This window comes from Bidens hawaiensis, unplaced genomic scaffold (genome assembly GCF_021521415.1).
Source record: "Bidens hawaiensis isolate Kalapana, Puna unplaced genomic scaffold, B.hawaiensis_p1.1 tig00008970_1, whole genome shotgun sequence".
Lineage (NCBI taxonomy): Eukaryota > Viridiplantae > Streptophyta > Magnoliopsida > Asterales > Asteraceae > Bidens > Bidens hawaiensis.
This window is the reverse complement of record NW_027491655.1, coordinates 716683-731499: the sequence shown is the minus strand read 5'-3', so window position 1 is coordinate 731499 and position 14817 is coordinate 716683. Positions and strand designations below refer to the sequence as shown.

Here is a 14817-nt window from a genome sequence, read left to right as displayed (position 1 = left end):
TATTCTTATTGTTACCATTATTATGTTATTAATATTGTGATTATGTTGTAGATAAACCTTTTAAATTGTTCTACATAGTACAGCCGAGAGAAAAATTTAACGGTGTTACCGTCTATGGTTGAAATGAACGTTCGAAATAGAAACCACTTCACTGTTTGTGGTGATGTGCACTCAGGTAATTCAAAGCATAAACTTATTTGCCTAATCATTAATATTTTCTTAATAATCGATCATTGTGTGGATGCAGTATTTGGTCTTTTAGTTATCTTTGAGCCCAAAGGTATCTTCTCATAAGAAAATCCGTATATTTTTAGTGGGGACTTTGTTGACCGAGGACCACTTTAGGTAGATTCTATTCTCACACTGTTTGCATTCAACTGTATCTCACCACAAGGTAAAAGTTTTGCATCTGTTATTACTTATTACGTTGGTTAGTGAAATGGGTTTAAACAGTGGCGAAGCTTGGACGTGAACCCCGACTCAAAATGTATTTAAAAAAAGTTATAAACGAGGAGGGGGCCGGGCTTAAATTTTTGGTCGAAAACGGGTAAATTTACACAACGTATAAACTATTTCGGCCGAAAAAGCGGATAAATCTACACTAACACGCGAAAAAACAGGGGGGGCCGGGGCCACCCCTGGCCCTCATTATCCTTCGCCTCTAGGTTTAAACATCTCATTTTTGTGGGACAGGGTGAGTTGGGTTGGCTTGCAAATATTTATCATCCATTATTATTATCTATATATTTAGCGAGTTCGGGTAGACACAAGTTACGGGCAGAATGAGTATGGGTCGAAACAAGTTTTTTTTATAAGGGTATCAAATTGATTTGATTAAAAAAGGGTTATGATCAAAAATGAGTTCGGGTCTAAACGAATTATTTTAAATTGTAGTATTTTTTTAACTTAAGGCAATTTTATTATTTTTGAATTCTTAGATTTTATGTTAATTATTAATGGATGGGTCAGGTTTTTTTTAAGTTTCTCTTTTGGTTAGATCCCTCTATAATGACAGTGTTAATGTTTTCCTATTCTTATTACCTTATAGTGGCTGTAGTTTTCTTTGAAAATAGAAGATATTCAAAGTGACATGAACCGGTTAAGAAACAAAAGTCATTATGCTTTAGTGTACTGATGGAAATGCACTTGACTACTTGAGTTTCAAATGATCAATTTTAAGTCCTTTACTGTAGGACCAATAGCCACAATCTAATTTTCAACTCCACCCTTGCAACAAATCAACTTGTCATAAGTAATATAACATCTGTAACTCTAAATGTTATGTTGTTTTTGTGTTTATGTGTTTTGAGTTTATATGATCACATGACTAAGTTGAAGAATTGAGATTGATTTGCTGGAAAAAGTATCAATTTAGGTTCATGGAAGAGGTTGATGATGTTCAAGGTGAAGATGGAGGTTTTAGCGGATGATGAATACATGAGTTTTTTAATTGTTCGTGTAATACTTTTTATTTAAGACAATTAATGATGTTGTAAGTTCCTTAAACCCTTTTCTAATTGACCCTTTGACCCTTTTGGTTGATGTTTAATAATTGTTTTAGGTGATAGGTAAATCTTTTGGATTTGGTACATTGTTTTAAGTAAGCAATGAAAACATTTAACTGATGGAACAGCTAATTGGATTGGGTGCTATTTAGTCATTTACCACCTGTAGACAGAGGTGTTAAAAAACAGGTCAGGTTAGTAACCCAATTTACAAACCGACCCGATAACCAGGGTGTTCAACGAATCAAATAATGAATTTCAGAATTAATCGAGTCGATTTTTTCGAACGTTGCTTTTTTTTTTTTACTTGAATTCATATTTGACTTGAATTTGATGTCATAATTTCATATTTGCTTTAAATTCTATTACTGAACTCAAATTTGAATCGAATCAAATCCAAATTTTTAAAACCAAATTGGAATCTTGAAAATCATATTCAAGTTGAATTTCGAATTGTTCGAATCCAGCAATAAGACCCAAAAACCAGTTTGGGCCAAAGCGGTTACCAAACCTCCCAAACCCGTTGGTTCGTATACCGGTTCGCACTTTAGAGAATCAAACCGGTTTATAACACGACCAGTAATTTTCTGTTTTTCATGAAAATGGAATTGAAAACTACTTGCAGCCATATTACAATATGTGGTAAATACTGCTATCATAATTTTTGATCTCTTAACAAACTTTATATAAGAAAGCTCATGTTGGTTTTCATTTACTTTTTTTAGATTTTGATGTTGAGCGGTTCAATATAGAAACCAACAAATAGAAGAGGTGTATATTGATTTTAAAAATTCAAAGATCATATTTGTTAATATGTTTAAAAAAATATTTTTTCCAACCCGTGTATCACACGGGATATAAGCTAGTAAATAATATAGTAAATAATATACAAGTTTAAGTAGAGGTGCAAAAAAAACCCGAACCCGGAACCGGACCCGAAATAAATACTCGGAACCGGTTTTTCTAATACCCGGGTTTTTAATACCTAAACCCGAACCCGACCCTACCCGTAGGGTACGGATAAGGTATGCATTTTGGCACTAAAACCCAAACCCGAACCGGACCCGATTTGTACCAGGTAATACCCGAAAACCCGATTTATACTCGAACCCGGAACCGAGGTTTTCCAATACCCGAAACCAGGTATTTCAAATAAATACCCGATGTATACCCGAAAAATACCTTAAAAATACCCCTAAAAAGTGTAAACTTTTAAAAAAATCCAATCTATATAAAAAAAATACCGGAAAAAACCTCGAAAAAACCCGTAAATAGAGTTTTTTCAATACCCGATAATAGGGTATTCAAATACCCGGTTTTAGAATACCCGGTTCTATACCCGACCCGAACCCGATGCATAGGGTATGATTTTAGAGACAATACCCTACCCGAACCCTACCTGATTATTACCAATACCCGGTCATACCCGAACCCGGTTCTATACCGAACCCGGGTATTTATAAAACCCGATTTGTGCACCTCTAAGTTTAAGTGACTTGTTAAGTTGTTTTCCCTTAGATTAACCTTAAGTCGGCTTTCGGCTATGTCAAACGCTATGAGTTCTGTAACCAATATAAAATTTATTTTGGTCAATCTAAAACACATCACGCTAGATGAAATAATGTTATTAATTTTCAAAACATATACAATTGTTTGGTCCTTTTCCTTACTTATTTAGAGCATTTATATTGTAACCTTCATCAATATAATTTAAGTTATTAATATTCTCAACTTTGTTTGTTTTTAATATTCTCTCAAATTACTCACAAACACTTATTGTATTATTTATAGTTATAAAAATAAGCACTAGTAGAATATAAATTATGTAAAATATCTTAGTTTAATAAAAAAACATATAAATACTAACATAACAATACCAATTATGTAAGTGACTAAGTCTCAGGGAAGACAACAAAAAACTTTCATCTAAAAGCAAGTATTGATAAAAAGTCTCATTTGTGATAAAGAAAAATAAATAGAATATAGGGGTTTCAAGTTGAACCATTATGCTTTCTTCATGTAATGAGTATTTTCTTAAGGATGGTCTCCAAGTCGAATTTGGTGGGACAAACAGATGCACAAACTTTCTTTAGGGGACATGCCAGCCTAACGCTCAACACTTATTGAGTAAACTAATCACCCATCAATAAACCAAATAACTGTTAAAATAAAAGCAAAAAAATACTAACATAAATAAGTATATTGATATTTTCCATTTATTGTCTCCCTTTTCTTTATTCACAGTACGTGGGCTCGGGCTCCTTAATATTTAATAACCTTTGGGGCAGTGCAACATGTGCAAGTAGAGGTGCACAAAAAGCCCGTACTTAGATCCGGACCCGAAAAAATACCTGAAACCGGTCTTTTTATACCCGGGTATTCAATACCCGAAACCGGAACCGACCCTACCCGTAGGGTATGGATAGGGTATGCTTTTTGAGCTCAATACCTGTACCCGGAACCGTACCCGATTTATACCCGGAACCGGTCATACCCAGTACCCATACCCGGTTATACCCGATACCCGATACCAATTTTCTAATACCCGAAATAATACATGAGTTTTTATAGTAATTTTATATATTTACTTCATAACTTTTATGTTTAAGTTTTTTGAAAATGCATATTATTAAGTAATATTTGTACTTAAGTGGATTTATGGTTTTTGTAATATAGTTTAATTATTTTTATAAATTACAAAGCAGATTTAAATTTTAAACAAATTTAAAATGAATAAAAAAAAATTACAAATTCAAAACCGGGTATTAATACTCGGTCGTACCCGGACACATACCCGGTTCCAATACCCGGTTATACCCAAACCCGATCATACCCTACCCGGGTGCATAGGGTTGAGTTTTTCTCCCCAATACCCTACCCGAACCCTACCTGATTTCTCCCAATACCCGATTTTCCAATACCCGGTCATACCCGAAACAGGTCCATACCCGAACCTGGGTATTACAAAAAACTCGATTTGTGCACCTCTATGTGCAAGGGCACGAGGCCCAAAAAGTCAAAAGGGCCCAACAGATTTTTTTTTAACATATACTATTTGAGGCCCAATCTCAAATTTAGAAGAAGATCGATAATGAAATTCAGTTTCAACACATTTTAAATTATATTAAATTCAGTTTCAACACAAACAAAAATCAATTAAAAAAATATTTAGTAAAATAAAAAACGCAGTTGATTATTATTTAATAATGTGATGATGGAACCAACTGATATAACCAAAATTTAAAATATTAAATCAAGATATAATTGAATGAATCTTAACATTTTTAGTCTTTATAGTATATATTGAATATAATAGTGTATATTATAATTTATGTATATTAACATATATAAAACATATTAAAAAAATATTATGGCAGGTTACAATTGGGTATTTTATCGGGTAATTGGGGCACGTAATCAGATACTACAAATCACATACCTATCTCAAATTCATGAAAAAAATCAAAGGTAATCTCAAACCCGTCGATACCCTATTGGGACGGGTATTAACCTAAGAAGGAGGCCCGAATTTTATCTCGCACTGGACCTAAATTTTTTTCATCATTATCGGAGACGGGCCTGTAATAACCCCATCGTAGCACCTTCAATTTTACTTAAATCTTTATATCAATCAACTATAAAACCACCTACAATTTAGCCTTTTAATTTTCTACACAATAAACATATGAATCAACCGTTTCGAGATGCACACCTCTCCATATCCCAAACAAATCTCCACATCTAGACAAAATAAAACCATTCAACATTTTCAACTTTTAGTCACAAAAGAAATACATATCATCAACATTCTACTCATGAAGAAGAAGCCAAGAATATATGATCCATTTGAATCATTACATGATGATATTATTATATCTATTGTCTATGTAGATAAAGAGTGAAATGTTGGTGTCACAACTTCTCTTTTAAAATATTATATTAGTTTAGTTATGATATTTATTCAAATAATTTTGTTTATTAACGGAATAGGATTGTGTGGCCTGATGGCTTTTGCTTTCTATGGTTAGTCTTTGGCTAAGAGTTTGTACATGTGTGTATGCTGCAGGTTCGAGACCTATTGTAGGTAGCAACTTTTTTTCCTCATTTATTTTGTCATTTGATTTTTTTGTGTATTTGTTTGTTTATGTATTTATTTATTATTCTATTTGTCTTAAATATTTTAATTTAGAAAAACTTATTATTTGGATTTATTTCCGGAACATAAATAAATCCGATATCGGCCGAATTCACATTGACTCACCATCTCAGTGCCCAGATTTTAACGATCAAGTAAACATCATTTTAAATATGTTAATTGTATCATAAGCTACATCGTAACCAAGTTCGTGTCATTTGATCATAAGTTGTGCGTGTGCCGATACAATTTTGAACGATTTTTTTTTCTGATTTACTATCGGTGTGTTAACAAACTTAACTGATACAATTTTGAACGATTTTGAACGATTTGTTTTAAATATTTTAACTTGGAAGAACTTATTATTTGGATTTATTTCCAGAACCATAATAAATAAATCTGATATCGGCCGAATTCACATCGACTCACCATCTCAGTGCCCGTTTTTAACGATCATGTAAACATCATTTTAAATATGTTAATTGTATTATAAGCTACATCGTAACCAAGTTCATGTCATTTGATCATAAATTTTACGTGTGCCGATACAATTTTGAATGATTTTTTTTTCTGATTTATTGTCAGTGTCGTAACAAACTTAACTGATACCAACCGATTTCGAGTTGCTGCGCCGACGCAACACGGTGCGTTGTTTACCTAGTTCTGTGTAAACTCAGTTCTACCGCATCTTCACCGTCTGATTTCATCTCTATTCTTCACACGTACGTTTTGATATTATTATTGTTATTTTGTATTTTGTTATAAGTAAGATCTGAATAAAAATAAAAATGTGTATTGTGGTTTTGTGTTGTTAACAGATGTAAGCGGCTGAATAAGTTAGGGGTTCATCCGTTAGTGTTGTCAAAAGCATGTCCTAAAACGCTTACTGTTAGTGCTAAAAGTTGATGTGAAGAGGCTCACCGGTTTTTGAAACTGTGTGTTAACGCCGGTAACGTCGAGGCGTGTGATATTCTCGGAATGCATGGTGAATATTAATAAATTATTATTTAAAAATGAGATCGGTACCGGTACCGAAAACGAGTGAAAATACCGTACTGATTGACAATACCGAAACCGTAAACATGAATAACGAGCATTGGTTGCCCGTTGAAAATATGATACTCGGTATTTTCAATCTGTCTCGGTAAAAGTTCTTTATGTGGTAAAAGTTCTTTATGTTTTCGGTTTCGGAATTTTCAATCGGTATGGTATTTGGTATTATACGGCTTTACTCATTTTTTAGTATAGGTACTAAAAACGAGTACAACCATATAGCGCACTGAATGAAAATACCAAAACCAAAAATATGAATAACGAGTACCGGTACGATTGATAATAGTGTACTTGGTATATTTGGTTCGGTATTTTCAGTCGGTTTCGGTACATAGTCCCATGTTTTTGGTTTCTGTATTTTCAATCAGTACGGTACACGTTATATGCTTTTACATATTATAGGTTTCGGTATTTTTCGATACAATACTAATCTCATTCCTAATTAAAATACTGGTAGTCTGGTACCATTGAAAATACCGAAATTGAAAACATAAAAAAACTCCCTAAAATTAATTTCTAGTATTATTGTATTTTGAATTTATTGTACAAATTTTAATTACTAAACTTCTTATTTTGTAGATCCTGTTTTAGTGCTTACAAATTCGAGGAAGTGGCGCGTCGTTAATGGCGAAGGCGGTGATTAATTCACACGCGTCGGCACTATACTCGCTTGCGTTGATTCAGTTCAACAGTAGCGGAGGCTTAAGGAACGATAAGGATCTTCGCGCAGGCGTTGCTCTTTGTGCGAGAGCAGCGTGCCTCAGCCACGTGGACGCTCTTCGTGAACTCGCGCATTGTCTCCAAGACGGTTACGGAGTACGGAAGAACGTCCACCAAGGCCGGCGCCTCCTCATGCAAGCTAATGCACGAGAATTCGCATCCGTAATTAACGTTTTAAAAAATAAAAATAAACTGTTGGTGTTACCGTTACCGTTAATGCACCCGGTGAATAAGTTTATGATAGAATGGTTCGGGTTAGGCGAAAATCAAGAAAACTTGGCTTGTCATGGTTTAAGAATGTGTTCCTAAGAGGCGTGTGGGCGACCCGAGACCCGAATAAACGAGTTTAGGAGGTGTTTGGGTTGCGGGAAGGTAAAATATTGTTCGCGTGGGTGTCAAGGGTATGACACTATGACTGGCGGGTGCGGCACAAGGGGGCTGTGGGGCCATGGAGGAGTGAGTGGGCCATGTGGTTGATTTCGTGGAGGTGGGAGTTGATGTGGATTTGATGTGATTTCATTAACTTCGTCCCTCCCTTAACTTTTTTGAGACCTCACCCCTTTCATCTTTATCTTCTTGTAAAACTTCTGTCACCTCCCACCGTCAACATTTTAGAAATTTTTTCATAAATGGTATTTTAATAAAAGTTGTTTCATATTATGGTTTTGAAGGTGGTTACAAAAATGTTGTAACCGTGGTTTGAGTATTTATTATGAATGTGTTATATGGGTATTTTAAAAAGTAATAATTTTGATTAAAATTAGGCAAGCTGTGGTTTTAAACTATGGATTGCATAAAAAAAAATAAAACCTAATACCAATTTTAATTGTGTGGTGGTTTTGCTATCAAGACAGACGTGGTTTGAAACCACGGTTTGATACTTTTTTATAATGCTGATAAGTATATAGTTAACACGATTTCGGTACCGGTACGGGTACGGTACCATGCTCAGACCTAACAACGTAAGCTCATTTGAAAATTTTAATTGTTTAAATTAGGGATGGGCAAATTCGGGACTGGTACCGGTACCGAAATCGGTACCGTCAGTACCGAATCGGTACCAACGTTTTGAGTTTCGGTACCGGTACCGGTATTTCCCGTAATTTCCCGTAATTTTACCTTAAATACCGGTACCGTCTCGGTCCCGTCCCCGAACCGAATATTTCGGTACCGATACCAAGAATCCGCGATTTTCGGGACCGGGATTTTCGAGACCGGGACCGGTCGGTACCGGTACGGTCCCGATCTCATCCCTAGTCTAAACCCAATAAAAACCCTTTTACTTAAGGCCCAATTTTTCCCCCCTTCGGCCCCAAAAAATTTAACGATTCTCAGAAACAACCATGAATTAAGGTTAGTGAAACATTCGATTAGAGGTCAGAAAAATATCGAGATCATGATATGAATCTGAATTCACTCGAACCGGTCCGGTTTGGATCTGATATGTCGGATTATATCGGTTCATGAAACCTGTCCCAACCCAATTCGAGTCGGTTCCTACCAGTTCCGTTTAGTTCTCTTCAAAGCCTATTACAATCTGATATGGTTTGGCCCAGATGTGGTTTTGACTTCTATAGACCAAATCAACCGGGTTTTAAAGCCCCAAAATCTAGTTTGTGCATCTCTTGTTTTATCGTCTTTCCAAAAAACATAACATTAAATTTAAACTGCAACTTTGAACGAGTCAGGTATTCACTATCTGACGTTGGATGCAACTACTACATAGGTGGTGTTTATATTGTCAGTTCAAGAAACATGAAGCAACGGCCGCGACCATTTTTATTACCATCCTTGGATAAACGGTAATTAGGGTAAGACAGTAATTAGGGTCCAACCACATTGTTTAAATTGTATATATTATGATCAAAACGAGTTATAGTTAGAAGGAGTTCAGAATAAAATGCTAAGTCACGTTGTCACAACTATTGACGTTCGTGTTTTGAAATAGTTAGACGTGTATATTACAACAAAAAAAATGAGTTTTTTTCTGAGAATAGAAACAAATATGAACATACACGTGGAAAAATAGTTAAATAATAATTACTTAACTAAAAGCAAAATGAACATAGTTTTTAGGGGGTATTTGGGATTCCTTATTTACACCTCCTTATACCTTAAAAAGTGTAATAAGTTATATGGGTAAACTTAAAATACAAAAGACAACAAAAATGAGAAGCGTGAGAAGTAATCCAGTTCATTGATCTTAAATTTGAATGTCTGAGATTAATTTAATAAATAAAAATTAATGAAAAGGGCATGAAGGTAATAACCCATATTTGTTGACTTTCTCGCTCCACATGCAAAACACATGTCAATTCCCCTATCATTTTAAAATGTCCATAACTTTTTCATACGACATTATTTTTTTTTTTAAATTCACCATAATAATAAGCGTTTTTTTATTTTTAATATGAGTATCATATTGTTATATAAAAATAAAAAAAATTAATGGGTTTTTTTAGTTTTGTTTTTTTGTTGTTCATTGTGTCTTTTAGTTGAGTTTTTATGTGAATTGTATTATAGATTTTGATCATTATATTTTTCAATTAGTACTCATATTAAAGACAAAAATTAAAACAAAGATTACGTCATTGTGTCGTTTTGTTCGTCATTAACTTTTAGTCATTGTGTAATACGTTCATTGTCTTTTATTCTGATTGACATATGACAAATTCATTTAATTTGAGAAAAATTATATTGCGTTCATTGTATATTACGTTCAAGTCATTGTGTAATATGCTGTTTCCATTGTGTTTTACGTTTCAAGTCATTGTGTTATATATATATTCACCATTATGTCTTACGTTTTAGGTCATTTGTTATACGTATTCACCATTGTGTCTTACGTTTTAGGTCATTGTGTTATACGTATTCAACCATTGTGTTTTACGTTTCAAGTTATTATGTAACATGTATTAATCATTGTGTTTTATGTAAGATAATTTGTTGTTATTTTTTCATTATTTTTACATATTATTATTACACAACGGTGTTATTAGTATTTAAAAAAACATAATAATGAGTTGAAAGACACAATGACAAAAAACACAATGACGAAAGAAGACACAATGATAAGGGAAAAGACACAATGGTGTGCAAAAAGACACAATGACGAAAAAAACACAATTGTGTGCGAAAAGACACAATGATGTGATTTTTGTTTTAAATTTTATATAACAAAAATCATACTCATATTAAAGATAAAAAAACGTTTGTTATTATGATGATTTTTTTTTAAAAAAAATACCATACGAAAAAATTATAAACGTTCTAAAATGGTGAGGGTATTAACATGTGTCTTGCATGTGGAGAGAGAAAATGTGTACAATTAACTCTATATCCTTTTTCTTTTGGCCCACTTGACACATGTCAATTATTTATGGTTTCACACACTTCTCATTTTTGTTACCATTTGTAGAATAACTTGACCCTAAGTTATATTACCCAAACACTATTTTAATCTATAAAAGTGAATAAGTTATAAGGTTGTCCTCTATGGTGAGGGGCTTCGAAGCCCCTCCACTGTGCCACGTAAAAACTTAATCATCCAGATTTTTTTTCCCGCTCAAAACTTATTTAGGGTTTTTTCCATTCCACCGATTTTTAATATTTACACCCATTAGGCCAAGTGTAGTTGGCGAAATTGGGCAAAAATTTTGGGGGAACACCGCCCCCGGGGCGATAAGGGGCGGGGGCGTGATGAATTTGTCGCCAGAAAGGAAGAAATGAATATTATTATTATTATTATTATTATATTAGTATGTGATATATATATATATATATATCTATAATATATATAAACGAAAACATAAAAATCCTATGTGTCGCGATGTGGTCGCTCCCCTTTTTTTTGGAGTAACTAGATTTGCTTGATTTTTAAATGGAGGCTTCTCATGCATTTGACCCGAATTCATGGGTATGGGTCTTACCAAACCCAGATATTCCTTAAATGGGATATACCATCTCATTAAATTAAAAATTATTCTCACCTAATTATTGATGTAAAAATCCTATAAAATAGGATTATTTTAAAAAAGATATATATATTATTTAAATTAAAAACCAATTTTATAGTAAAAGAAATAAACGGGTCTTGGGTCTTATCAAACCATAAGTATATTATTAACTTTCATAAATATTATTTATAATTAAAAAACCAATTTTATAGTAAAAGAAATTAACGGGTCTTGGGTCTCATCAAAACCATATAACTTTTAAACCGAGTTATAACATTTCATTTATTTGTGAAACAATTTATCATCAAACAATAAGTATATTATTAACTTTCATACAATAAAAAAATATAAATTCAAAAAATAAATAAATATTAGAACAAATAATATAAATCAACCCTCGTAATACGGGGGATAAAAACTAGTATATATATACACACACACACATATATATATATATATTGGAAGGATAATTTGAGAACCTTTTGAGTTTTAAGAATTATGAGAACCAATTATGAACCACACATTCAATTAATTATGTAATAGACTTGTGGTTGTAAATAAATCATTATAAAATATTAAAAGATGAGAGAGAATCTATAATATTAAATACAAAAAGGGTATAAGAGTAAAAATACAAAACTATATGAAGACAAAAAAACTTTCAATCATATTTCTTTTTATTAAATTTGTTAATTTTGTTGTAGATTAGTTCTCCTATCTTTATATCTTGATAAACTTTTGGCTTATAATATTATTATTTATAATAATATCATACTTTTATAAAAATTTAAATAAGATATATAGAAAAAATCTATTATTTATTTAAGACAGAATTACAAATTTTGTCCTTTAAAAAAAACCAAATTACGGTTCGTGTCATTTTTTAGTTTCTTTGCAGGCGGTGTATTTTAAACATTTTTTTCTACACGTTATGTCCTTTACGCTAACTGGGTTAGAAAAACTCAGTTAAATACCCTCACGTGAGGCGCATGTGAGGGCATTTTTGTCTTTTCGTCTTACATAATAAAAAATATAAAACCCTTTCTCTCTCTTCTATCAAACTCTACTCTCTCTCCCTGCTTCTCTTTCTTTCTTAATCACCCACCACCACCACCAACTCACCACCACCAGCCACCCCCACACCTGCCCCCATCCAACCTCTGGCAACCACTACCGGAATCAAGATCTGGAAGGCGTAAGCTCAGGCCTCAACGCCACCTGCCGGTTTCCTTTATCCTCAAAACAGTAAAGTTGTAAGTCGAACACAAATCTGTTTCAATTGGTTGTAATTGTGATTCTACTAAACCTGAAAATATTATCAAACCTGGTCACTAATTTCCTCTCTGGGTTTTCGGATAAACAGAGCTTCTGATTCCAACACTGGATAATCCACCTCTTCAAATCCAAACAATTCCGTATAATAATATTATTATTGATTGTAAACCCTAACCTCTCTGAAATGGTTAAAAAGACAATTGCGGAGTCGCATTTCTTCCGGCGGGAAATCACGGGTGCCTTTGGGAGGATCGACGTCTATCTTTTGGGCGTAATCGACGGGCGGTGAGGCGACTGAATTGGTTCGTCCGGCGGGAGGAGTAATATCGGCGGCATTGAAATGATGAGGAGTAATTGAAGAGAAGTGGCGTTGACTATAGGCGAGCTAGTGGTGGATTAAGGTGAATGGGCAGAGAGTGGTGGCGAGTCGGGTGAACCGGGGGTGGAGGATAAGCAGAGATGGGGCTGCACCAGCCATTGAAGTTAACCAACTGCTGTTAAGTCGCTTGATTGGGTGCGACTGATCTTGGTCAGTGGGTGGGTTAGGTGAATTGGGTTTTCGGATACGGGTTTTGGAAAAGGATGGGTCGGGTTCGGGTGATAGGGATCGTTTGCGTTTGTGAACGGAAAGTGTGGTGGCGGTTTGTGAGATGGAGAGGAGGTGGTGGTGGTGGGTTGAATGGAATCTGCAACGAGGTGGCCGGAATTTATGGTGGCCGGAATTTATGGTGATGGTGGTGGCTTAGAGAGAAAGAAGAGAGAAAGGAGGGGAATGTATCATATATATTTTATTTTCTTTTTTTAAATTTAAGGATATATTAAAATTACAATTATTCCCATCACATGTCTGGCACATATCATACTTAATTGAGATTTTTTAACCCAGTTAGCGTAAATGACATAACGTATAGAAAAAAAATGTTTAAAGTACACCGCCTGCAAAGAAACTAAAAAACGGACACGAACCGTAATTTGGCTTTTTTTAAAGGACAAAATTTGTAATTCTGTCTTTATTTAACTATATATGTTGGGTCCATATTTGGTGGTTTGTACTTAGTTCTATGTTTGTTGGGTTGAGTATGTAATATGAGCTTGGGCTTTTGGTTGTTTGGGCCAACTTGTTTTTGGTTCCCTATATATAGAACATCTTGTATAGGGTTTTAGGTTGTTCACATTGAGAGAAACTGTAAATCAGTAAGAGCCACCATCTAGTGAGCATAAGAATCTGTGTGAATCGAATTATGTATTAGACGATTTATTGTTAATAAAATCGTATGCATTGAAACCATATTACATCGTGTTCATCTTGTTTTTCATTTATATTGTTCTTGAATCACCACGTTAACTAGATTCCGCATATTTGACGTGTTTAGGTTGATATCATATTGTAGTGATCCAGATTCGGGACTTACAATTGGTATCAGAGCCTTGAACGAATTCAGGCTCGTTATTGTGATATCAACGGATTCAAGAATAGTGTTCTTGGTGGTTTGATTATTTTTTACGGTGATTAAAGTGACCGGAAAAGAAACAGTAAGGTTTTTGGGAAGGAGTTGATTTTAGTTTGGAAATAAATCATAATCCCTTAATTCTCGGGAGTTTGTTACTGAATTTGTTTGATTTTGGGGATTTCGGTCAAAGATACCAACTAGCTGGTCAAATAGTCATTGTTTTCGGCCAATCAGGACAGAAAAACCATTGTTCTCGGCCATTTTTAAAGGATCTCGGCCAAAATTGGGGTGTTCTCGGTCAATAACTATAGATTTCAATTAACATCTTTCATTTATTTTGTCTCGGCCGTAGCGTTGACAACATACGCCAGGTAGGCACCGCACCCTCGCCTTAACAAGCCCTCGGCTTTTATCATCGAAATGACATTAAGCCCCGAACTTTCCTTATCACCATAAACCGTCACCACGCTACCATCTAAGGACTTTAACCTTATTATCCTACTCTTACACACTATCTGAGCTTCATACTCAGACAACCAATCCATTCCCCAAACCACATCGAACCCTCCCAAGGTCATGACATACAAGGTAACAGGGAACTCATGTCCCTCTAACTCTATCTTACAGTCTTTAACCATTTTCATTATTTTAACCGAGGTGTCACTAGCAGTTTCTACTATAAAGGTTTCAGACATTCGGAAATATTTCATTTTAGCTAATTT

At 34.2% G+C, this 14817-nt stretch overlaps 1 pseudogene; it reads left to right on the top strand.

The window, feature by feature from the left end:
* The first annotated feature begins 930 nt into the window (after positions 1 to 930).
* LOC143530669 (F-box protein At5g50450 pseudogene) lies at positions 931 to 7927 on the top strand (annotated as a pseudogene).
* Positions 7928 to 14817: the final 6890 nt, after the last annotated feature.